This window comes from Microcaecilia unicolor, chromosome 2 (genome assembly GCF_901765095.1).
Source record: "Microcaecilia unicolor chromosome 2, aMicUni1.1, whole genome shotgun sequence".
In the NCBI taxonomy this organism is placed as follows: Eukaryota; Metazoa; Chordata; class Amphibia; order Gymnophiona; family Siphonopidae; genus Microcaecilia; species Microcaecilia unicolor.
In genome coordinates this window covers 322,541,899-322,565,374 of record NC_044032.1, presented here as the reverse complement: position 1 = coordinate 322,565,374, position 23,476 = coordinate 322,541,899, and the positions used below count along the sequence as shown (strand labels likewise).

At 51.0% G+C, this 23,476-nt stretch overlaps 1 protein-coding gene across 1 annotated transcript in view; it reads left to right on the top strand.

Annotated features, from left to right (window-relative positions):
* The window catches only part of ELP1 (elongator complex protein 1), a 1,128,708-nt gene extending 1,105,514 nt beyond the window's left edge, over positions 1-23,194 (top strand). Inside the window, 2 exon segments of the mRNA XM_030194341.1 lie at positions 21,633-21,711; positions 22,826-23,194. The gene's annotated coding sequence lies outside the window, so the exon portion shown is untranslated.
* The last annotated feature ends 282 nt before the right edge of the window (positions 23,195-23,476 follow it).

The window sequence follows — 23,476 nt, the reverse complement described above, 5'->3', positions numbered from 1 at the left end:
ATGAATGCCTTTGGATAACAATTTCTTGGCATCTGAGACCAAAGTAATAAGCAGAGATTAGTAAGATTAGTACTGTGAAAGCTTCCAAATCAAAATTGAGTCTTATGTATACAGTCACTCTTTAATTTGTTCAGCAACAATTGCTTGTCAGCTTAGCCAATAATGGTATACTAGCAATAGGGTAAAATAGAAGCAGGGCTGGTTTTAGACATGCTGTGGCTCAGGGCAGAAATTAAGGAGGCTCTCCGATCCTCTCTCCTTCCTGCCCCCCCCCCCCCCCCCCTCTTCACACATGTCATTACTACCACATAAAACAACTTTAAATTACTTCTTCACATACAAAACACACACACAGACCTTCATCAAATTCAGAAGAAGGGATCACAAATAGAAATAGGCAGTGGCGTAGCAAGGGCAGGGCGGTGGGGGCGGTCCGCCCCGGGTGTCCGCGGGTGGGGGGTGCTCCGTCGCATCTCTTCTCCTGCCACCGCCTGCCTTTTTCTTTTTTTTTTTTTTAATCCGTGCAGCCACGCAGGCAGCGCTTCGCGTCTGCCCTGCGTGTGCTGTGAAAGAAGTAAATCGCCAGCGCTGACTTCGGGCCTTCCCTCAATGTCCCGCCCTCTTGTGAGGTAACTTCCTATTTCCTCGAGGACGGGACATCGAGGGAAGGCCCGACACCAGCGCTGACGATTTACTTCTTTCACAGCACACGCAGGGCAGACGCGAAGTGCTGCCTGCATGGCTGCACGGATTTTAAAAAAAAGAAAAAGGCAGACAGTGGCAGGAGAAGAGGGCTCTGTGGCTCTCAATGGAGGGGGGATGGGACTGGGTCAGGGGGGGAGCTCAGAGGGGAGAAGGGGAGTGGAGAGGGGTGGGGAGTTCAAAGGAGGGTCCTCAGAGGGGAGAATGGGGATTGGGGAGGGGTGGGGGTGCTCAGAGGGGATTGGGGAGGGTGGGGGTGCTCAGAAGGGTACTCAGAGAAGGGGATTGGGGAGGGTGGGGGTGCTCAGAGGGGAGATTGGGGAGGGGTGGGGGTGCTCAGAGGGGATTGGGGAGGGTGGGGGAGCTCAGAAGGGTTCTCAGAGGTGAGAAGGGGATTGGGGAGGGGTGGAGTCTGGGGAGGGATGCTCAGAGATGAGAAGGGGATTGGGGTAGGGGTGGGGGGTGCTCAGAGGGGATAAGGGGACTGGGAGGGAAGTGCTCATGGGAGAAGGGGTCTTAAACTGGAACTGGGGGGCTGAAAAGGGGCAGGGCTGAAACTGTGGGGACTGGGGGCTTTAAAGGGGACAGGGAGAACTGGCTGGGGCTGAAGCTCGGGACTGGTGAGAGAAAAGGGCTGGGGTGGAAACTAGGGGCTGAAAAGGGGACAGGGAGAAGTGGCGGGGGGCTGAAGCCCAGGACTGATGGGAGAAAAGGGCTGGGGGACTGGTGGGATAGTGGGGCTGAAAAGGGTGGCAGGTGGGAGATGTGGGCTGGAACTGGAACTAGGTGCAGGTGGAAAGAGGGGGCAGAGAGAGGGGACAGACCCTGGATGGAAGGGGGGGGAGCGTGAGGGAGGGCAGACCCTGGATAGATTGGGAGAGGGAGGGCAGACGGATTGAAGGGGCAGAGAGAAGGGCAGATGGTGGGTGGAAGGGGGAGAGAGAAAGAGGGCAGATGGTGGATGGAAGGGGCAGAGAGAGAGGGCAGACACTGGATGGAAGGGACATTAGAGAGGGCAGACACTGGATTTCAGAGAAAGAGCGAAGATAGATGCTGGATGGAAGGAAGACAGTGAAAAGAAGATGAGGAAAGCAGAAAACCAGAGACACAAACTGTAAATAAATATATATTTTTTATTTTTTTTGCTTTAGGGTATAGTATTGTATCTGTGTTTATGTGTTAATAAATGTTTATAAATAGACATATAAATAAGGTAATATTTATTGGACTAATTTTACTACATTTTGACTTAACTTTCAGAGAACAAACCCCCTTCCTCAGGTCAGATAGGATACTATAACAGCACTATACTGTATTGACCTGAGGAAGGAGGTTTTGGGCCTCTGAAAGCTAAATGTATTAGTCCAATAAAATGGTATTTTATTTTCTATGTTTGTTTTATTTCTATTTGTTAATTTGTAAAGTGGTGATCGGATTTGTTAGTTTTTTCAAATTTACATCCACTGTCTTTATATTTTGCACAGTACTAGGGGACATTTTCTGTTTCTGTGGTGTTGCATTGCATGCAGAGTCTGGCATTGGGGGTTCAGTTTAATTTTTGTCTAAATAGAAAGTTTATGATTTCTTATTCTATAGTGGATTAGGGTGTATCTGTGTTTGTGAAAAAGACATGGCTTTCAGTTGGCATTGACTGTGCAGGATCGACGATCTGTACTAATCTGTCTGTTTTCGTTTTACAATAGGTGAATTGATGTTCTAGTGCTCACTGTAGCGTTTAAGATGCTTGTGTGACTTGTAGAAATGACTGCTTATGGTATGGTAGAATTGCGCTATAGGTCCTGAGTGTTTTGTATTCTCGGTATGCCTAGTACTGGATTTGGGGGGGGGGGGTGTTAAAAAATGACCGGCCCCAGGTGTCAACTACCCTAGCTACGCCACTGGAAATAGGGTTACTGTAAATTGAAAGATGTAGTTTTTATTCAGTTTTTAAGTCAGGACATGACTGGGGAAACCACTTGTTAAGTTGGTCTGAAGTTAGATACCAACAATATAATAGCTTAGCAGTATTTTTGCTAGGGATTGCTCCATTCTATCCAGTCATCTGGCAAAATGTTAGTTCAGTACTCTCTCCCACCACTGCCTGTGAGACACAGGGACAGGGAGAGCATCTTGATAGCCATAGAGTATACCCACTAAGTTCTTAGTATGCTGAAAATCTTCAAGGTATATTTCCCAGTTAAACAAGCTTTGTAACGCTTAGACATTAAAAGATAGCCGTTAAACTAAAATTGCTGAAGATGAGTAAAAAAAGCCACAAAGCCACAAATAACTCCAGGGATAGGCACCCCATATAAGACTGTGACTTTTCCTCGCCTTTTCCGCCGCCGCCCACCACCCGCTGAGCCCGCCCTCAGCTCCCCGACCTTTCCATTCCTGCCCGGCGTTTAAACATTTTTTAAGTTACAGCGATGGCTCACCTCCGCTCCAGCCTTTCCCTTCTCATTTCTTGCTCAGTGTCCCGCCTTCCTCTGATGAGGTATTTCCTGTTTCCGCGAGGGTGGGACACTGAGCAAGAAGCGAGAAGGGAATGGCTGGAGCGGAGGTGAGCCGTCGCTGCAACTTAAATGGTTTAAACGCTGGGTGGCCACAGCAGGAATGGAAAGGTCGGGCAGCTGAGGGCGGGCTCAGCAGGGGGTGGGCGGCGGCGGGAAAGGCGAGGAAAGGTCACAGTTTCGGGGCGCCTATGAGGATTGTGTAATAAGCTGATACTGGAGGTTGATTTGGAATTGTAACATTTTAGGCTGTCTTGGATTCGGATTTGCTAACTAAGGGGAAGCACTTTTTCACCCCTTATTAGGTACTAGTAAAAAGGCCCGTTTCTGTATGAAATGAAACGGGCGCTAGCAAGATTGTCCCCCCCCCCCCTCCTTCGCTGTCTTCCTCTGTCCCCTCCAAGTCCTACGCCACCCTCTCTCCCCTCCAAGTTCCACGGCCCTCTTTCTTGTCGTCCGATTTGCAGGCCGTCCTCCCTCCCCTCTTCCACTGCGCTGCAACTCACCAGTTTGTGCATATGTTTCCAGGTGTTCTCCAGGGCCTTGTGGTCAGCCGCCGCCTGGTTGTGGTGGCCCACCGCCTTCAGGTTGTGTTGTGGCTTGTTGTCATTAGTGAAGTGTTTTTCTGTGTGTGATAGATATTGTGTTTTTGTTGTCAGAATGTTGTTTGAGGGGTGGGAAAGGGAGGGGTGGGCGTGGTAGGCAAGTTGGGAGGGTGTGATGGTGTGTGTGAGTGAGAATGTTAGGGGGAGGGGGTGGGGATGGTGAACTGTGAGGGAGTGGTGAGGGAGTTTTGAAGGGGGGGGGTCTGCGTTCCTGTGGTGATGGGTTGAAGTGAGGGATCCTCAGGTTGTGGTTTTGGTGGGTCCAGTAGGTTTTTTGTTTTGTGTGTGTTAGAGAGAGTGTGTGTGTGAATGTTTGTGGGGGGGGGGGGGGGAGGCGCAAATGAAACACCTTCACAGTTGTTACAGATGAAGCAATAATAAAGAACGACAACCTGGATGCAGCAGCTCATATGTTTGTTTGGTTGGTTTATTTTGAGTGTATAGCAATGACGTCTGCACGGGACAGTGGAAATAGAGATCAACCAAACTGGCTTCCTTGCTTACAGGGAACTAAATAGGGTCACCTGTTGTTTGTGGTGGGAGGAGCTGTGAACGTTGTCGGTTGGACTCGGAGGGGGCGGGGTGTGATGTGCTGCGACGGTGGGGGCTTGGAGGGGGTTCGGGGGCTTGGAGGGGGGGTCAGTGTTGCTTGGGGGGGCGTCGGCCCCTCACAGCGCATTTCACCTTCGTGTGAAGGCGCTGCAGCAGAGGCAACAGATGATCGTTTCCCTTCGGGCCTCCCTCATTCCCTCCCTGTCCCGCCGTCGTCTGAGTAAATTCTGTGAGGGCGGGACACAGGGGAAGGAGGGAGGGGCGAAGGGAAACTATCATCTGTTGCCTGCTGCAGCGCCTTCACTCGGAGGTGAGAGGCGATTGAAGGAGTGAGCGACGGCGACCGCGAGATCAGATGGACGAGGGGACCGTTTGCATGTCATGCGAGACGCGTCGTTCGCCCGCCCTCAACGTCATCACGTTGTGGCGCGAGGGCGGGGCACACAGTCTGTGGCAAACCGGATATCTCGCCCCCTTCAAGTTTCTGGTGAGGCTTCATTAGAACGTTGGGGTTGCCTTTTATATAGAAAGATGTGTCCCATCTGTTTTCATTTGTGATCTGTGTTCACTAGTTATCTGGGCATTCATGCACAAAACTCACATTTAAGATAAGATAAAAACTATTTTATTATACACATTGTCAGCTTTTCTGTAAGCATCACAACCATTATATCTAGAATGCAATTTCACATGCATCACTGTTTAATATAATTGTGTTATGGTCTTATACATGCTCATATGTTTTTATATGACCTTTCTCTGTGCAAGGCTATTCTTTATGCAAGTACTTTTATTATGTTTGTTTATATCGCTCTGTTCTAATTTATATTTTAACTTTGGATATTTGACTATGATTTTTAATCAGTGATTTTGTTATGTATGTCTGATTAACAGTGTATTAAAACCCCATGGAAAGACAGACAGGAAGAGGTGCTGGAGGGAGAGGGAGAGGCCGAGAGGGATACATAGATGCTGGATCAGCTTGGAGGGTGGGGGGCAAGGGAAAGACTGATTGACTGACTAGGTAAAGAAAGGGGGGGGAAGAGACCCTGGAGACCTAGGAGGGAGACATACTGAACTGTGGGGGAGGGAAGGGGGATGAAAGAGGGAGACATCCTGGCCCCAGGGTGGGGGAAGAAGGGAAGAGAGAGGAGAGTGACAGGGAAACAAGAGATGTGAGATATGGAGGGAAAGGGATAAGAACACAAAGGTGCACCACTGGACCGGGGGGGGGGGGGGGGGGGGTTTAGTGACACAGAGGGGCAATACTGATCACAGCAGGGGATAGGAAAAAAGAGAGGGAAATGCAGGCCAAGGCAAGACAAAGACATAGATGGGAAACTGCTCAATTTAAGGGCTGGATCAGAACATTTTAAGGGCAGATGCTGAAACTGGAGGAAGGATAGGGGCAGGGCTACAAGTGGTAGACAGGACGCATAAGGACACAAGAGGTAGGTGGACATGGTGAGAGAAAAAATATCAAATGGAAAGAAGACACTGCATAAAACAGAAGACACTGGGACCAAAGCGAATAGAAAAACTAAATGATCAGACAACAAAGGTAGAAAAAAGTATTTTATTCAGAATTTATTAATTGGAATATGTCAGCTTTTGGAAATGTGCATCTGTGATATTTGCATGTAAGTTTCAATTTTTCTAGTATTGCTGCATGCTGAGTCTGACTTCTTGAGGTAACTTTCCAGTTCAGTATTTTTCCTTCATATCTGTTGTGTCATGTTTTTTCATGTGTGATCAAGATGCAGTATTCTGCTAGTGTGTAGTATTTGCAGCCCTTTTTGTTTTGTTTTGTTTTTTTGTTTCACTAGGTTGTGTACTGGTGTTTTAGAGCCCGGTGTAATTATAGTGCTTCCTTTCCACGCATAAGTTTGGAGCTTGTCCTGTTCTTGGAATAAGTGCTGTTATGGTTTGGTAAGGTTATGAGTGTGTTTTTGCACAAGTTTGTGTATAGTGTTTTGCAGTGGAGAGATTGTGTGTTGGCCTTACTGAGGTGGCACCAAAACATCAGAAAGGTCGTTAATAAAAGGAGCTCATTGTGAACACTATCCACCCTAAAAGGGTGTTTTGTGGCTCTACATGAGAATTATGATATTATGATCCCTTGTTTCATATTGTTGACGGTCTGCATTTTCCGTATGGGTGGTATATTGGTGTATTAGGGTCTGCCCAGTGTAATATTTATGGTACAGTAAGGTTCTGAGTGTGTTTTTGCACAAAGTTGTGCATAATGTTTTGCAGTTGAGCGATTGTGGTTAGTATATGCTTTGAGCAACCACTTTATTCTTTGACATATGATACATATCTAATATCTAAATTTAATAAAAGGTATTAATTGTGACTATTTTATTTTTACTTATTTTTTTTTCTGTGTGTTGTCAGACAATTATGGAGGTAAGTTCCGCCCCTGGCCCCACCCCTAACCCCGCCCCCTTTGGCCTCCCCAAACAATTGGGCTACCGATCGCCTATGCCAGGGAAGGTAGGACATTGATTGCCCCTATAGAAGAGGAAAGAAAGAGTAACATCTGGAGAGCCTTGTAGAGCAATGCCCATAGTATGGGAAACAAACTTCTAGAGATAGATCTAGAGGCTACAATGATGAAAGCAGACTTAGATTTAGTGGTGGTCACGGAGACGTGGTTCATGGAGAACCACAACTGGGATATTGCTATACCTGGCTATAATCTAGTCATGAAGGACAGAGTAAGAAAAAAAGGTGAAGGAGTGGCATTATATTCTAAGTATGATATTAAAGTGACGGAACTGCAGGACACGTGGGGTACGGAAGAAGCGCTGTGGGTTAAACTGGAAAGAGGGAAAGGAAAATGTATTTTTATCAGAGTAATATACAGGTCACCTTCACAGTCAGAGGAAATGGACAAAGACTTAATTAAAAACATCCACAAGATAGGAAAGGGGAAGTACTACTGATAGGTGATTTTAATATGCCAGATATCGATTGGGGTGTCCCTGCTGCTTGGTCATCTAGAAGCAAACAGATCCTGGATTCCCTAAAGGAAGAATTGTTTCAGTGGTGGGTAACAGAACCGATGCAGGATAGAAGTGTTCTCGACCTGGTGCTTGCAAATGGAGAGAATGTTTCTGACGTCAGGGTGGGAGACCATTTGGCATCTAGTGATCTTCTGCTCTGTGTTCACGGATGAAAGGCCAAGGGTAGGACTGCAGGAAACAAATACTAAAGGGGATGAATGTATGGTAGACCAAGACCCGTTCACGGAGGACTGTGTTCGAGAGGAGCTAGCTAAATTAAAAGTAGACAAAGCGATGGAGCCTGATGGGGTACATCCGAGGGTGTTCAAGGAATTCGGAGACGTTCTGGCAGCTCCGCTGACTGACCTCTTCAATGCTTCCTTAGAGACTGGAGTGGTTCCAGAGGACTGGAGAAGGGCAAATGTGGTTCCTTTGCACAAGAATGGAAGTAAGGAGGAGGTTGGGAATGACTGACCTATCAGTCTGACCTCGGTGGTGAGTAAACTAATGGAAATGCTACTAAAGTGGAGGATTGTGAGGTTTCTCAAATTAAATGCAATGCAGGACCCGAGACAGCATGGCTTCACTAGTGGCAGGTCATGTCAGACAAATCTGACTGATTTCTTTGACTGGGCGACCAAACAGTTGGACGTGGGAGGGGCACTAGATGTAGTATACTTAGAGTTCAGCAAAGCCTTTGACTCGGTTCCGCATAGGCAACTGATAAATAAATTGAGTGCACACGGATTGGGTCCTGGAGTAACTGTGATTAGGTTAAAAATTGGTTGAATGGAAGGAGACAGAGGGTAGTGGTAAATGGAACTTCCATATCATCATGCTGATCAATCCATAGACTGGTGGGTTGTGTCCATCTACCAGCAGGTGGAGATAGAGAGCAATCCTTTTGCCTCCCTATATGTGGTCATGTGCTGCCGGAAACTCCTCAGTATGTTCTCTATCTCAGCAGGTGGTGGTCACACACAGCAGCAGCTCTGGCTAGGTCTCCAAGCCTAATTTTTAGGTTTTGTTGAGTACCTGGGGTTGAGGGCTCTTCTTGAGCAAGTGCAAACCTGGTGGCGCCAGGTCCCTCCTTTTCTCCCCCCTCCCGCTGGCTCTGTTAAAAAAAAAAAAAATTTGGACGTCCTTAAGGGCGTTTATTTCAACGTTTATTTAAACGTTTATTGCAGCTACTCACTGGGACATCAGGTCGTTACAGCTCGGAGCGAGAAGCAGGTAATTTTTACCTTTTTATAGCGGGCAGGGGGTTCCCCAATCAATCTCCACGTGGCCTATGGCGTCGGAGGGCGAGGGCGCGAAGAATCGCTCCCCGGACCGCGTGTGCGCTTCTAGCGGGGATGCAGGGGTCTTAAAGTCTGATTCGCCCTTGTTGGGTGTCAGTTTGGAGGCCGGTCAGTGTCCCGGGTCTTCCTCCGGTGCGGCGGTTTTTCCCGCCATAAACGCCCATCCCCCGCTGCTCGCCTCCGCCATCTTGGCCGGCCATGCTGCTCGGACGGCTTCTTCTTGGGCCGCCCTTGAGCTGGGAGACGTTAATGCCATGGCCGCCCTTGATTTGGGCGACGGCAAAAAGCGGCTAAAGTTAAGCGCCGTTCTTCCGTGCGGCTCCTTCGCGGAGTGTCGCGCCGGACGCCATCTTGGATGCGCAGCATGTTTCTCCCCCGCTCTTGCGAGCGCCGGTTGCAGGTGCGTCTAGGGCTGTGGCCCAGGCTGCTGAAGTGCACAGTCCTGAGGGGTTTCTCCCCCGAGTTTATTTTGCTGCTGCATCAGGCCTTCCTTATGCAAAACGCTGCCCCTGCTCCCTTGTCGATAAAGGGTTGAGGCCCCCGGAAGTAAACGCCCTCGGGTGGATTCCCAGGCCTTAGAGGACTCTGTTTCCTCTGATGTAGATGAGGGCAGCGTATCTGAGTTCTCCCAACGGTCCTTTGGGGATTCCTTGGAGGAGACGGATTCCCGCTCGGATGGAGCGGATGACCCCTCTGCAGCGCGGATCTTTCGCTCAGAGGATTTGCCCAACCTGTTAGTGCAGGCCATGAGCATTTTGAAGATTTCCTCTCCAGAGGAAGTCTCTCCCTCAGCCCCTGTTGGCTCCGCCATTATTCTGGGGACGAAGCGCCCGCCTAAAACCTTCCACGTGCATGATGCCATGCACACCTTAATTTCGGCTCAATGGGATGTCCCGGAAGCGAGCCTCAAAGTGGCTAGGGCTATGTCCCGCCTCTATCCTTTGCCTGAAAGTGAATGGAGGCTTTCTTTGGCCTACCGTGGATTCTTAATCACTGCGGTGACTAAGAAAACGGCGTTGCCGGTGGAAGGTGGCACGGCCCTAAAAAGGACGCCCAAGACAGAAGATTGGAGGCGGCCTTAAGGTCGTCCTTCGAGGCGGCTGCCTTAAGTTTGCAGGCCTCAGTTTGCGGCTCCTATGAGGCCAGGGCTTGCCTCACGATTGTGCAGCGGGCTTCCCCCTCGGATCCTTCCTTGAGGGCTCATTGGCCGGCCCTGGAATCGGGCTTGGCTTATTTGGCAGACTTTCTGTATGATGTCTTGAGAGCCTCGGCTAAAGGTATGGCTCAGACAGTCTCTGCGCAGCGGTGGCTTTGGCTGAAACATTGGTCTGCGGACCACGCCTCTAAGTCCCGCCTGGCTAAGTTGCCTTTTAAAGGCAAGCTGCTCTTTGGGGTCGAGCTGGACAAAATTGTGACCGATCTCGGCACGTCTAAGGGCAAGAGGTTACCAGAGGTCAGGGCTCGGGCCAGTGCTCGCCCCGGTATCTCCAGAGGACGGTTTCAGGAAGCCCGTCGGTACCACCCGGGCAAGTCGGGCACCTCTGCCACCTCTTCCTTCAAGAGGGACTTCTCCCCCAAGCAGCATTCCTTTCGCAGAGACCGCCGTCCCGGAGGTGCGCCCTCCGGTCCTCCCCCAGGGTCTCGTACCCAATGACGGGGTCCTGGTCCATGGCCCAGTGCAGATTGGAGGACGCCTGTCCTCGTTTCTGGGCGAGTGGACCAGGGTAACTTCAGACGCTTGGGTGCTGGAAGTCATCAGAGACGGCTACAAGCTAGAGTTCTGCCGACCCTTAAGAGACGGGTTTGTACTCTCTCCCTGCAAGTCTCCGGTCAAAGCTGTGGCAGTGCAGCAGACCTTGGACAATCTGATCCGCCTGGGTGCGGTCGTTTCGGTGCCAGAAAATCAGCTTGGCAAGGGACGTTACTCCATTTACTTTGTGGTACCAAAGAAAGGAGGTTCTGTACGGCCTATCCTCGACCTCAAAGGGGTCAATCGGGCCTTGAAAGTTCGGCACTTTCGCATGGAGACTCTCCGCTCTGTTATAGCGGCAGTGAAGGCAGGGGAGTTCCTGCCATCCTTGGACATCAAGGAAGCGTACTTGCATATTCCCATCTGGCCTCATCAACGCTTTCTGCGTTTTGCAGTCCTGAGCCGACACTTCCAGTTCAGAGCCCTCCCGTTCGGGTTGGCTACTGCTCCGCGGACCTTCTCCAAAGTAATGGTGGTCATTGCGGCCTTCCTGCGAAAGGAAAGAGTACAAGTCCATCCTTATCTGGACGACTGGTTGATCCGAGCCCCCTCTTATGCAGAGTGCGGCAAAGCTGTGGACCGGGTGATTGCTCTTTTGAGCTCCCTGGGGTGGATCATCAACTGGGAGAAAAGCCAGCTGCGCCCGACTCAGTCCCTGGAGTATCTGGGAGTTCGATTCGACACCCAAGTGGGCAGAGTGTTCCTGCCGGACAATCGGATTGTCAAACTTCAGGCTCAGGTGGACCAGTTCCTAGTAGCCTCTCTGCTTCGGGCTTGGGACTATGTGCAGCTGTTGGGCTCTATGACGGCCACGATGGAAGTAGTGCCCTGGGCCAGGGCTCATATGAGACCACTACAACACTCTCTGCTGCAGCGCTGGACTCCGGTGTCGGAGGATTATGCTGTGCGCCTTCCCTTGGACCCAGCAGTGCGCAAGGCGCTGAGCTGGTGGCTGAAGACAGACAAGTTGTCTGCAGGGATGCCTCTTGTGACCCCGGAGTGGATTGTCGTCACAATGGACGCCTCTGACGGGCTGGGGAGCCCACTGCTTGGGAAGGACAGCGCAGGGGCTCTGGTCTCCTGCAGAGGCAAAGTGGTCTATCAACCTCCTGGAACTCAGAGCCATTCGGTTGGCGCTTTTGGAGTTCCTCCCGGTACTGGCGTTGAAGCCAGTACGGGTCCTGTCGGACAATGCCACGGCTGTGGCCTATGTCAACCGCCAGGGAGGTACCAAGAGCGCCCCTCTAGCCAAGGAAGCCATGAATCTATGCCAGTGGGCGGAAGCAAACCTGGAACAGCTGTCAGCGGCCCACATTGCCGGAGTCATGAATGTCAAGGCGGACTTTCTCAGTCGCCATACCTTGGATCCCGGAGAGTGGCAGTTATCGGCTCAGGCGTTCTTGGACATCACGAAGCGCTGGGGCCAGCCGAGCCTAGATCTGATGGCGTCATCGGCCAATTGCCAAGTGCCGCGCTTTTTCAGCAGAGGACGGGACCCTCGATCTCTGGGAGTAGATGCTCTTCTCCAACAGTGGCCGACACAGGAGCTTCTCTATGTGTTCCCGCCCTGGCCCATGTTGGGCAGGGTACTAGACAGGGTGGCAAAGCATCCGGGCCGAATAATCCTGGTGGGTCCGGACTGGCCCAGACGTCCCTGGTATGCGGACTTGATCAGGCTCTCAGTGGACGACTCTCTGCGGCTGCCAGTGGAGCAGGGCCTGTTGCATCAGGGTCCCGTGGTGATGGAGGATCCCTCCCCCTTTGGTCTTACGGCCTGGCTATTGAGCGGCAGCGTCTGAGGAAGAAGGGCTTCTCAGACAAGGTCATCGCCACTATGCTGAGAGCGAGGAAGCGCTCTACTTCTACTGCTTACGCCAGGGTTTGGCGTACCTTTGCAGCGTGGTGTGAAGCAGGCTCACTTTCTCCCTTCACTGCTCCAATTTCTTCAGTGCTGGCGTTCCTGCAAGAAGGTCTGGAGAAAGGCCTGTCGCTCAGTTCCCTTAAAGTCCAGGTAGCGGCTCTGGCTTGCTTCAGGGGCCGCCTGAAGGGTGCTTCCCTGGCTTCGCAGCCAGATGTGGTACGTTTTCTCAAGGGAGTTAATCACCTGCGCCCTCCTCTGCACTCAGTGGTGCCTGCGTGGAATCTCAACCTGGTGCTAAGAGCCTTGCAGAAGCCGCCTTTTGAACCCTTCTCGAGGGCATCTCTGAAAGACCTGATGTTGAAAGCAGTCTTTTTGGTGGCTATCACTTCAGCCAGAAGAGTTTCCGAGCTCCAGGCACTCTCATGTCGAGAGCCTTTTCTGCAGTTCACTGAGGCAGGAGTGACTATTCGCACAGTGCCTTCCTTCCTGCCCAAGATTGTTTCTCGCTTCCATGTGAATCAGCAGCTCTGTCTCCCTCCTTTCGTAGGGAGGACTACCCAGAGGAATACTCTGCTCTCAAATATCTGGATGTGAGACGAGTCATCATCAGATACTTGGAAGTGACCAATGATTTCCGGAAATCGGATCATCTGTTTGTCCTGTTTGCAGGTCCTCGTAAGGGTCTGCAGGCTGCTAAGCCTACAGTGGCAAGATGGGTCAAGGAAGCCATTGCAGCGGCTTATGTGGCCGCGGGGAAGGTGCCGCCTATTCAGCTGAAGGCTCACTCCACTAGAGCTCAGGCGGCCTCGATGGCAGAGGCCGGGTCCGTCTCCTTGGAAGAGATATGCAAGGCGGCAACTTGGGCATCGGCCCATACCTTCTCCAGGCATTACCACTTGACTGTGGCTGCTCGGGCGGAGGCCCGGTTTGGAGCTTCAGTGTTGCGGTCAGGGATTTCAATGTCCCGCCCTGGGTGAGTACTGCTTCGGTACATCCCACCAGTCTATGGATTGATCAGCATGATGATATGGAAGGTAAAATTATGTATCATACCTGATAATTTTCTTTCCATTAATCATAGCTGATCAATCCATAGCCCCTCCCAGATATCTGTACTGTTTATATTCTGGTTGCCTTTCAGGTTCAAGTTTAGTCTTCAGTTCCTGTTCAGGAGGACTTCGTGTTCAAGTTTTTTCAATGGGATTCTTCAAGAGTTGAGACGAGTTTGTGTTACAGTGAGCTGCTGCATCCTCTCCCCCTCCGTTTTACGGGGCTGGATTGAGACATAAATTCTGCCGGCGCTCCCTCCCACTTCGTGCGGCTGTAGGGCAGCTTTGTATCCCTCCCGCTTCGGCGGTGTTAGGGTCAGTCAGCTCCTCCCGCGGTTGCGGTTGCAGGATAAGCCAGATCCCCCCGCATCGGCGGGGTGGTGTCCCTCCCCCGCTCCGCGGGGATGAGCTGGACGGATTCCCCTCCCCCACTTGTGTGGGGATGAACTGGGTTAATTCCCCTCCCCCGTTTCGGCGGTGGTGAGCTGGGCAGAGTGTCCCTTTGTGGGTGTAATTCTCTAAGTGCTGAGTCCTGCGGATGGAGCTTGGATATCGACATACTGAGGAGTTTCCGGCAGCACATGACCACATATAGGGAGGCAAAAGGATTGCTCTCTATCTCCACCTGCTGGTAGATGGACACAACCCACCAGTCTATGGATTGATCAGCTATGATTAATGGAAAGAAAATTATCAGGTATGATACATAATTTTACCTTGCTCTGAAGAAAGAGATGTTATCAGTGGAGTACTGCAGGGATCGGTCCTCGGGCTGGCTCTTTTTAACGTCTTTGTGAGTGATACTGTGGGAAGGGCTGTCTGGTAAGGTTTTTCTCTTTGCGGATGATACCAAACTCTGCATGACATGAGGAAGGACCTAGCGAAACTGGAGGAATGGTCCAATATTTGGCAACTAAGATTTAATGCTAAAAAATACAGAGTCATGCACTTGGGTTGCAAGAATCCGAGGGAATGGTACAATATAGGGGGTGAAGTGCTTCTGTGTACAAAAGAAGAGAGGGACGGGGGTGAATGTGTCTGATGACCTTAAAGCTTTCAAACAGACAGAAAAAGCGATGGTCAAAGCCAGAAGGATGCTTGGGTGCATAAAGAGAGAGATGACCAGCAGGAAAAAAGAGGTGATAGTGCCCTTGTATAAGTCTCTGGTGAGGCCATATAGAGTACTAGATGCAGTTCTGGAGACTGCACCTACAGAAAGATACAAACAGGATGGAGTCGGTCCAGAGGGCGGCTACAAAATTGGTAAGTGGTCTTTAATATAAAAAATATAGGGGCAAACGTATGAACCTCAACATGTATATGCTGGGAGAGAGGAGATATGATAGAGATGTTTAAATATCTCAAGGGCATAAATGTACAGAAAGTGAGCCTTTTTCAACTGAAGGAAAATTCTGGAACGAGGGGGTATATGATGAAGTTAAGGGGGAATAAGCTTAGGAAGAATCTAAGAAAGTATTATTTCATGTAAAGGGTGGTGGAAGCGTAGAATGGCCTCCTGGTGGAGGTTGTGGAGTCAAGGACTGTGTCAGAGTTTAAGAGAGCTTGGGATAAGCACGTGGGATTCCTTAGGAAAAAGAACAGTTAGGGGTTACAGAGGATGGGCCATTTGTCCTTTATCTGCCATCATGATTCTATGTTTCTAGATGTTTCAACTGCATATAAGCATATTGGTGAGAAGGAAATAAATTGTAGTCTCACGTTAGCACCCCAAAAGTCAGGAAAGCATCATTAAACAGTTGTCCCCAACGAGCCAAACCCTGGGACTCCCAAGTTCTATGAACTAGTGGTATCATTCCAGGAGGGAATAAGCTAATGTTCTCCGAGGACAAGCAGGCTGCTTGTTCTCACTGATGGGTGACGTCCACGGCAGCCCCTCCAATCGGAATCTTCCTAGCAAAGTCCTTTGCTAGCCCTCGCGCGCCCGCGCGCACCGCGCATGCGCGGCCGTCTTCCCGCCCGAAACCGGCTCAAGCCGGCCAGTCTTCTTTCGTCCGCACTCGGTACGGCTGTGTTTTTGTCGTGTCGAGCCCCGGAGAGTCGACCTCGCGCGTCCGTTTTAAAATAGACGTGTTTTTTTCTTCGGAAAAGTTCTAACTTTGTTCGGGAAGTGCTCCGGAAACCCCCTTGGGTTTCGTTTGCCCCTTCCCGTGTTTCCAGTTTTCGCCCCGGTAAGTTTTCTTTCGTCGTCGGGGTAGGCCTCTTTTCGGCCATCGGTCGAGATTTTTCTCCCTTAAAGTTTTGGTGCTCCAAATTCGTCATTTCGGATTTTGATTTCGCCGGCGTGATTTTTCCGCCCATGACATCGAAGCCTTCCAGCGGCTTCAAGAAGTGCACCCAGTGCGCCCGGGTAATCTCGCTCACTGATAGGCACTCTTCGTGTCTTCAGTGTCTGGGGGCCGAGCACCGTCCTCAGAACTGTAGTCTGTGTTCCCTGTTACAAAGGCGGACTCAGGTAGCGAGATTGGCCCAGTGGAACGTTTTGTTCTCGGGCTCTTCGTCGGCATCGGCACCGGGGTCATCGTGTGCATCGACGTCATCAGCGTCCAGACCTTCATCCTTGGCCGCCAGTGCATCGAGGCATCGGCCCTCTGCATCGGCGCCGAGACATCGGATAGCTGCATCGACGTCGGTGGTACCGGGACCTCGTCTCCTGATGTCGTCGGACGGTGGTGCATCGGGTGGAGTGCAGGTGAGGGCTGTCCATTCCCCTGCTGGTGGCGGTGAGCCTTCGGGTGGGTCTCCCCCTACCCTGAGGGCTCCTGCGGTACAGCCCCCCCGGGATCGACCTGCTTCGACCTCGGCCCTGAGGAAGCGACGGATGGATTCTACGTCCTCCTCGTCGGTGCCGGGGAGCTCCGGTGACATGCTTCGGAAGAAATCGAAGAAGCATCGACACCGGTCTCCTCCCCGCGTCGGCACCGAGAGCTCTGGGTCGCCGAGGGAGTCGGCACCCAGCAGGCATCGGCACCGAGAGGACCGCTCACCCTCTGTTCAGGAGGTGTCGATGCGCTCCACTCTGGACAGCCCGGACCAGCCTCCACGCCCGGAACAGGTTCTAACGTCGACGCCTGCATCGACCTCCCTGCCTTTCTCTGCAGCCGCTCTGAACGAGAGCCTCCGGGCCGTTCTCCCAGAGATTCTGGGAGAGCTGTTGCGCCCTACCCCTCCGGTACCGGCGGTGCTTGCGCCTCCGGTACCGTCGAGCGTGGCGCCGGCTGGCCCATCGCCCGGGGTGAGGTCCCCGACGTTGGTACCCGCGTGCGGTGCCGACTGCGGCCACCTCCCAGGAGGGCTCCCCGACTACGTCGGCGGAGGGAGCTTCGCCGATGCGGGCAGGGGAGTCTACCTCTCGACGCCCCCATCGTGGACGTGGCTCCACCGAGTCGAGCCGGGCAAGGTTGCAGACACAGGTCCGTGAACTTGTGTCTGACACCGAGGGTGAGGCCTCGTGGGAAGAAGAAGAAGACCCCAGATATTTCTCTGACGAGGAGTCTGAGGGTCTTCCTTCCGATCCCACTCCCTCTCCTGAAAGACAGCTTTCTCCTCCCGAGAGTCTGTCTTTTGCTTCCTTTGTCCGGGAGATGTCTACGGCCATCCCCTTCCCGGTGGTTGTGGAGGACGAGCCCAGGGCTGAAATGTTTGAGCTCCTGGACTATCCTTCTCCACCTAAGGAAGCGTCCACTGTTCCCTTGCACCATGTCCTGAAAAAGACATTGCTTGCGAACTGGACCAAGCCATTAAGTAACCCCCACATCCCCAAGAAGATCGAGTCCCAGTACCGGATCCATGGGGACCCAGAGCTGATGCGCACTCAGTTGCCTCACGACTCTGGAGTTGTGGATCTGGCCCTAAAGAAGGCTAAGAGTTCTAGGGAGCATGCTTCGGCGCCCCCGGGCAAAGACTCTAGAACCTTAGACTCCTTTGGGAGGAAGGCCTACCATTCCTCTATGCTCGTGGCCAAAATCCAGTCTTACCAGCTCTACCGAGCATACACATGCGGAACAATGTGCGGCAGTTGGCGGGCTTGGTTGATGCTCTCCCCCCTGAGCAAGCCAAGCCTTTTCAGGAGGTGGTCAGGCAGCTGAAGGCGTGCAGAAAATTCCTGGCCAGAGGGGGTGTATGACACCTTTGATGTTGCGTCCAGGGCCGCTGCTCAAGGTGTGGTGATGCGCAGGCTCTCATGGCTGCGTGCCTCCGACCTGGAAAATAGACTCCAGCAGCGGATTGCGGACTCGCCTTGCCGTGCGGACAATATTTTTGGAGAGAAAGTCGAGCAGGTGGTAGAGCATCTCCACCAGCGGGATACCGCATTCGACAAGTTCTCCCGCCGGCAGCCTTCAGCATCTACCTCTACAGGTAGAAGATTTTTTTGGGGAAGGAGGACTGTTCCCTACTCTTCTGGCAAGCGTAGGTACAACCCTCCTTCTCGACAGCCTGCGGCCCAGGCTAAGCCCCAGCGCGCTCGCTCTCGTCAGCAGCGTGCGCCTCAGCAAGGCCCCGCGGCTCCCCAGCAAAAGCAAGGGGCGAGCTTTTGACTGGCTCCAGCAGAGCATAGCCGACATCCAAGTGTCAGTGCCGGGCGACCTGCCGGTCGGGGGGAGGTTGAAAGCTTTTCACCAAAGGTGGCCTCTCATAACCTCCGATCAGTGGGTTCTGCAAATAGTCCGGCAAGGATACACCCTCAATTTGGCCTCAAAACCTCCAAATTGTCCACCGGGAGCTCAATCCTACAGCTTCCAGCACAAGCAGGTACTTGCAGAGGAACTCTCCGCCCTTCTCAGCGCCAATGCGGTCGAGCCCGTGCCATCCGGGCAAGAAGGGCTGGGATTCTATTCCAGGTACTTCCTTGTGGAAAAGAAAACAGGGGGGATGCGTCCCATCCTAGACCTAAGGGCCCTGAACAAATATCTCGTAAAAGAAAAGTTCAGGATGCTTTCCCTGGGCACCCTTCTCCCCATGATTCAGCAAAACGATTGGCTATGCTCTCTGGACTTGAAGGATGCCTACACACACATCCCGATACTGCCAGCTCACAGACAGTATCTGCGATTTCAGTTGGGCACACGCCACTTCCAGTACTGTGTGCTACCCTTTGGGCTCGCCTCTGCGCCCAGGGTGTTCACAAAGTGCCTAGCTGTATTAGCAGCGGCACTTCGCAGGCTGGGGGTGCATGTGTTCCCATATCTCGACGATTGGCTGGTGAAGAACACATCCGAGGCAGGAGCCCTGCAGTCCATGCAGATGACTATTCGCCTCCTGGAGCTACTGGGGTTTGTGATAAATTATCCAAAGTCCCATCTTCTCCCAGTGCAGAAACTCAAATTCATAGGAGCTCTGCTGGATTCTCGGACGGCTCGCACCTATCTCCCAGAGACGAGGGCCAACAACTTGTTGTCCCTCGTCTCGCGGGTGCGAGCGTCCCAGCAGATCACAGCTCGGCAGATGTTGAGATTGCTGGGCCACATGGCCTCCACAGTTCATGTGACTCCCATGGCCCGTCTTCACATGAGATCTGCTCAGTGGACCCTAGCCTCCCAGTGGTATCAGGCTGCTGGGGGTCTAGAAGACGTGATCCACCTGTCCACGAGTTTTCTCGAATCCCTGTATTGGTGGACAATCTGGTCCAATTTGACTCTGGGACGTCCTTTCCAAATTCCTCAGCCACAAAAAGTGCTGACAACGGATGCGTCTCTCCTGGGATGGGGAGCTCATGTCGATGGGCTTCACACCCAAGGAAGCTGGTCCCTCCAGGAACGCGGTCTACAGATCATTCTCCTGGAGTTGCGAGCGATCTGGAACGCTCTGAAGGCTTTCAGAGATCGGCTGTCCCATCAAATTATCCAAATTCAGACAGACAACCAGGTTGCCATGTACTATGTCAACAAGCAGGGGGGCACCGGATCTCGCCCCCTGTGTCAGGAAGCCGTCAGCATGTGGCTCTGGGCTCGCCGTCTCGGCATGGTGCTCCAAGCCACATATCTGGCAGGCGTAAACAACAGTCTGGCCGACAGACTGAGCAGGATTATGCAACCTCACGAGTGGTCGCTCAACTCCAGAGTGGTGCGCCAGATCTTCCAAGCGTGGGGCACCCCCTTGGTGGATCTCTTCGCATCTCGAGTGAACCACAAAGTCCCTCAGTTCTGTTCCAGGCTTCAGGCCCCCGGCAGACTGGCATCGGATGCCTTCCTCCTGGATTGGGGGGAGGGCCTGCTGTATGCTTATCCTCCCATTCCTCTGGTGGGGAAGACTTTGTTGAAACTCAAGCAAGACCGAGGCACCATGATTCTGATTGCTCCTTTTTGGCCGCGTCAGATCTGGTTCCCTCTTCTTCTGGAGTTATCCTCCGAAGAACCGTGGAGATTGGAGTGTTTTCCGACCCTCATCACGCAGGACGAAGGGGCTCTTCTGCATCCCAGCCTCCGGTCCCTGGCTCTCACGGCCTGGATGTTGAGAGCGTAGACTTTGCCTCTTTGGGCCTGTCAGAGGGTGTCTCCCGTATCTTGCTTGCTTCCAGGAAAGATTCCACTAAGAGGAGTTACTTCTTTCTATGGAGGAGGTTTGCCGTCTGGTGTGACAGCAAGGCCCTAGCTCCTCGCTCTTGTCCTACACAGACCCTGCTTGAATATTTTCTGCACTTGTCTGAGTCTGGTCTCAAGACCAACTCTGTAAGAGTTCACCTTAGCGCAATCAGTGCATACCATTACCATGTGGAAGGTAAGCCGATCTCAGGACAGCCTTTAGTTGTTCGCTTCATGAGAGGTTTGCTTTTGTCAAAGCCCCCTGTCAAGCCTCCTACAGTGTCATGGGATCTCAATGTCGTTCTCACCCAGCTGATGAAACCTCCTTTTGAGCCACTGAATTCCTGCCATCTGAAGTACTTGACCTGGAAGGTCATTTTCTTGGTGGCAGTTACTTCAGCTCGTAGAGTCAGTGAGCTTCAGGCCCTGGTAGCCCAGGCCCCTTACACCAAATTTCATCATAACAGAGTAGTCCTCCGCACTCACCCTAAGTTCTTGCCAAAGGTCGTGTCGGAGTTCCATCTGAACCAGTCAATTGTCTTGCCAACATTCTTTCCCCGTCCTCATTCCTGCCCTGCTGAACGTCAGCTGCACACATTGGACTGCAAGAGAGCATTGGCCTTCTATCTGGAGCGGACACAGCCCCACAGACAGTCCGCCCAATTGTTTGTTTCTTTTGATCCCAATAGGAGGGGAGTGGCTGTAGGGAAACGCACCATATCAAATTGGCTAGCAGATTGCATTTCCTTCACTTACGCCCAGGCGGGGCTGGCTCTTGAGGGTCATGTCACGGCTCATAATGTTAGAGCCATGGCTGCGTCGGTAGCCCACTTGAAGTCAGCCTCCATTGAAGAAATTTGCAAAGCTGCGACGTGGTCATCTGTCCACACATTCACATCTCATTACTGCCTGCAGCAGGATACCCGACGCGACAGTCGGTTCGGGCAGTCAGTTCTTCAGAACCTGTTTGGGCTTTAGGATCCAACTCCACCCCCCGAGGGCCCTGTTTGTTCTGTTCCAGGCTGCACTCTCAGTTAGTTGGTAAATTTTTTAGGTCAATCTCAGTTATGTCCTCGCCGTTGCGAGGCCCAATGACCATGGTTGTTGTTTTGAGTGAGCCTGGGGGCTAGGGATACCCCATCAGTGAGAACAAGCAGCCTGCTTGTCCTCGGAGAAAGCGAATGCTACATACCTGTAGAAGGTATTCTCCGAGGACAGCAGGCTGATTGTTCTCACAAACCCGCCCGCCTCCCCTTTGGAGTTGAGTCTTCCCTTGTTTCTCTTTTGCTACAATACGAGACTGGCCGGCTTGAGCCGGTTTCGGGCGGGAAGACGGCCGCGCATGCGCGCGGGCGCGCGAGGGCTAGCAAAGGACTTTGCTAGGAAGATTCCGATTGGAGGGGCTGCCGTGGACGTCACCCATCAGTGAGAACAATCAGCCTGCTGTCCTCGGAGAATACCTTCTACAGGTATGTAGCATTCGCTGTGGGTTTTGAGTCCACCTCCCAAAATTTCTGGCTTGAGCTCCCCAGCATATCTAAGCACCTGCTTCTTACTTTTTGAAAACCAGCTAGTTCATGCATACCTATAGAGTATGCTACTTCCACTGAGGAAAGAAAGTAACTCTGAAGAAGAGTAGATTGTTTTTATTCTAATCATACATTTAAATTTTCATGGTATGTAATAAAAGTTACAACTACTGTATTTTATGGTCTTGTTCATTAAACAGGACTTTTTTTTTCTATACTTTAGGTTCTAGGTCCCAATTCTACTGCAAACAGTATTATGGCATCTTTTCAGCAAAAGAGATCTGCTACCTCTCCACTTCAAGGTTGGTAAAAGTAGCAACTGGCAGGTATCTAAGATCAGTGCCTAGATTTTTACTGACATCCAAAGGAAGTCAACTCCACAAATAGCAACCTTATTGCTTACCTGCTTTTCCCAGAGATTTTCTCACTTAACAGGTTAAACACTCATCCATGCATTCCTTTTCTGTTCCTTGCAGCTCTGATTGTCAGCTTTCACTGGTTTCTCATCCTCTTCCTCATGCTGTTGTATGTCAACCTTCATCTGCAGTTGCTCCCCTACTTTGCCTGCTGGCTGAAAAACCCTACTGTTATATGGCCACCTTCATCTGCAACAGCTGTCCCTGCTTCCTGCACCTGCATATCTGTGTCACTGTTGAGTAGAAGCTCTACCTTCCCTTCTTTCATGTTTTCCTCCCCCAGAGTCCCGCCTCTGCCATAATTCCCTTTGAGGACCCTTCTTGTCCTTATTAATGTAGGGAAATGCTGTTCTGTTAGCTGTCACTTTGTCTTTTGCCCTGTGGTTTGCTGCTTCCTTTGATTTATAGGAGGTTTCCCATTTACAGCATATATTGGCCAAAATGAGTGAAATGACTACTTTACAATTAGCTCTTCCACTAGCAGTCTTACTGTTTGGAATTATTGAGGTTGCATCTCTTCTCCCAATAATATCCTTTAAGAAAAGACACTGTGTAACCTATAAACAGCTTCACCTCTGACTTGGAGAGCACATCCAGTTTAACAAGAATTGCAAGCTGACAAACTCTGTCCAGTGGATAGGAAAAAGTGAACGTTAGCTCAGCAGTTGCTTAATGTGGTTTTAATAAAACTTATGAGAGTGGAGGAGTGGCCTAGTGGTTAGGGTGGTGGACTTTGGTCCTGGGGAACTGAGGAACTGAGTTCAATTCCCACTTCAGGCACAGGCAGCTCCTTGTGACTCTGGGCAAGTCACTTAACCCTCCATTGCCCCAGGTACAAATAAGTACCTGTATACAAATGCATTGAGCCTGCCATGAGTGGGAAAGCGCGGGGTACAAATGTAACAAAAAATGTTTTAAAAAATATAACACTGGAGTTTGTCTGATTCTCAAATTTTTTGGCATTGTAATTTTTTTTATTGTGTGTATGTTTTTGTTTCAGATGCAGAAATTTTTATGCCACCAAAGATTAACAGAAACTTTCAGTGGAAACTGACCATCTTGGAGTAACTTGTCTACCAATGAATGCAATGTGCAGGACATATTTGTAAAACATTTAAAGTGGTCAGCATAGAATTCCTATCCACAGCTATATTGATCAAACTACTGTGCTTGTCAAATTAAAATGGAAGCAACTCTGATCCACATTCAACTATACATGAGTATCTTAATAGCTGTAGTTCAGGCAGAGGGGGTGATTCCAAGAACTGCTTTGTATGTTTTTCTGGCACACCAGTTTTTAACTACATTATTTTATATAAAAACTGTGTTGGTTTCCAATAATTATATAATAAAGATGCTAATGGAAGTATTTCTCCGTTTGCTGCTGTTCTACCTTGAGCCCTTTCAGTATCCTGTTCTCAGACTTCCATCTTGCAGCATTGTATTCGACACACGAAGAGATGCAGGTGCTTGTTGTACCTGCTAACTGCACATTCTCTGTTCACTGGTAAGTGCAGGAGTGTAGGTAAAATCATGCTATTACTGTGCATGCTGCCTTTCACCAGAGGCTAGACACTGCAAGAACAGTGTAATGTTTGATTGATTGGGAGGAGTAATTTTCAGTATTTAGTGCAAATTTAAATGAAGTAGA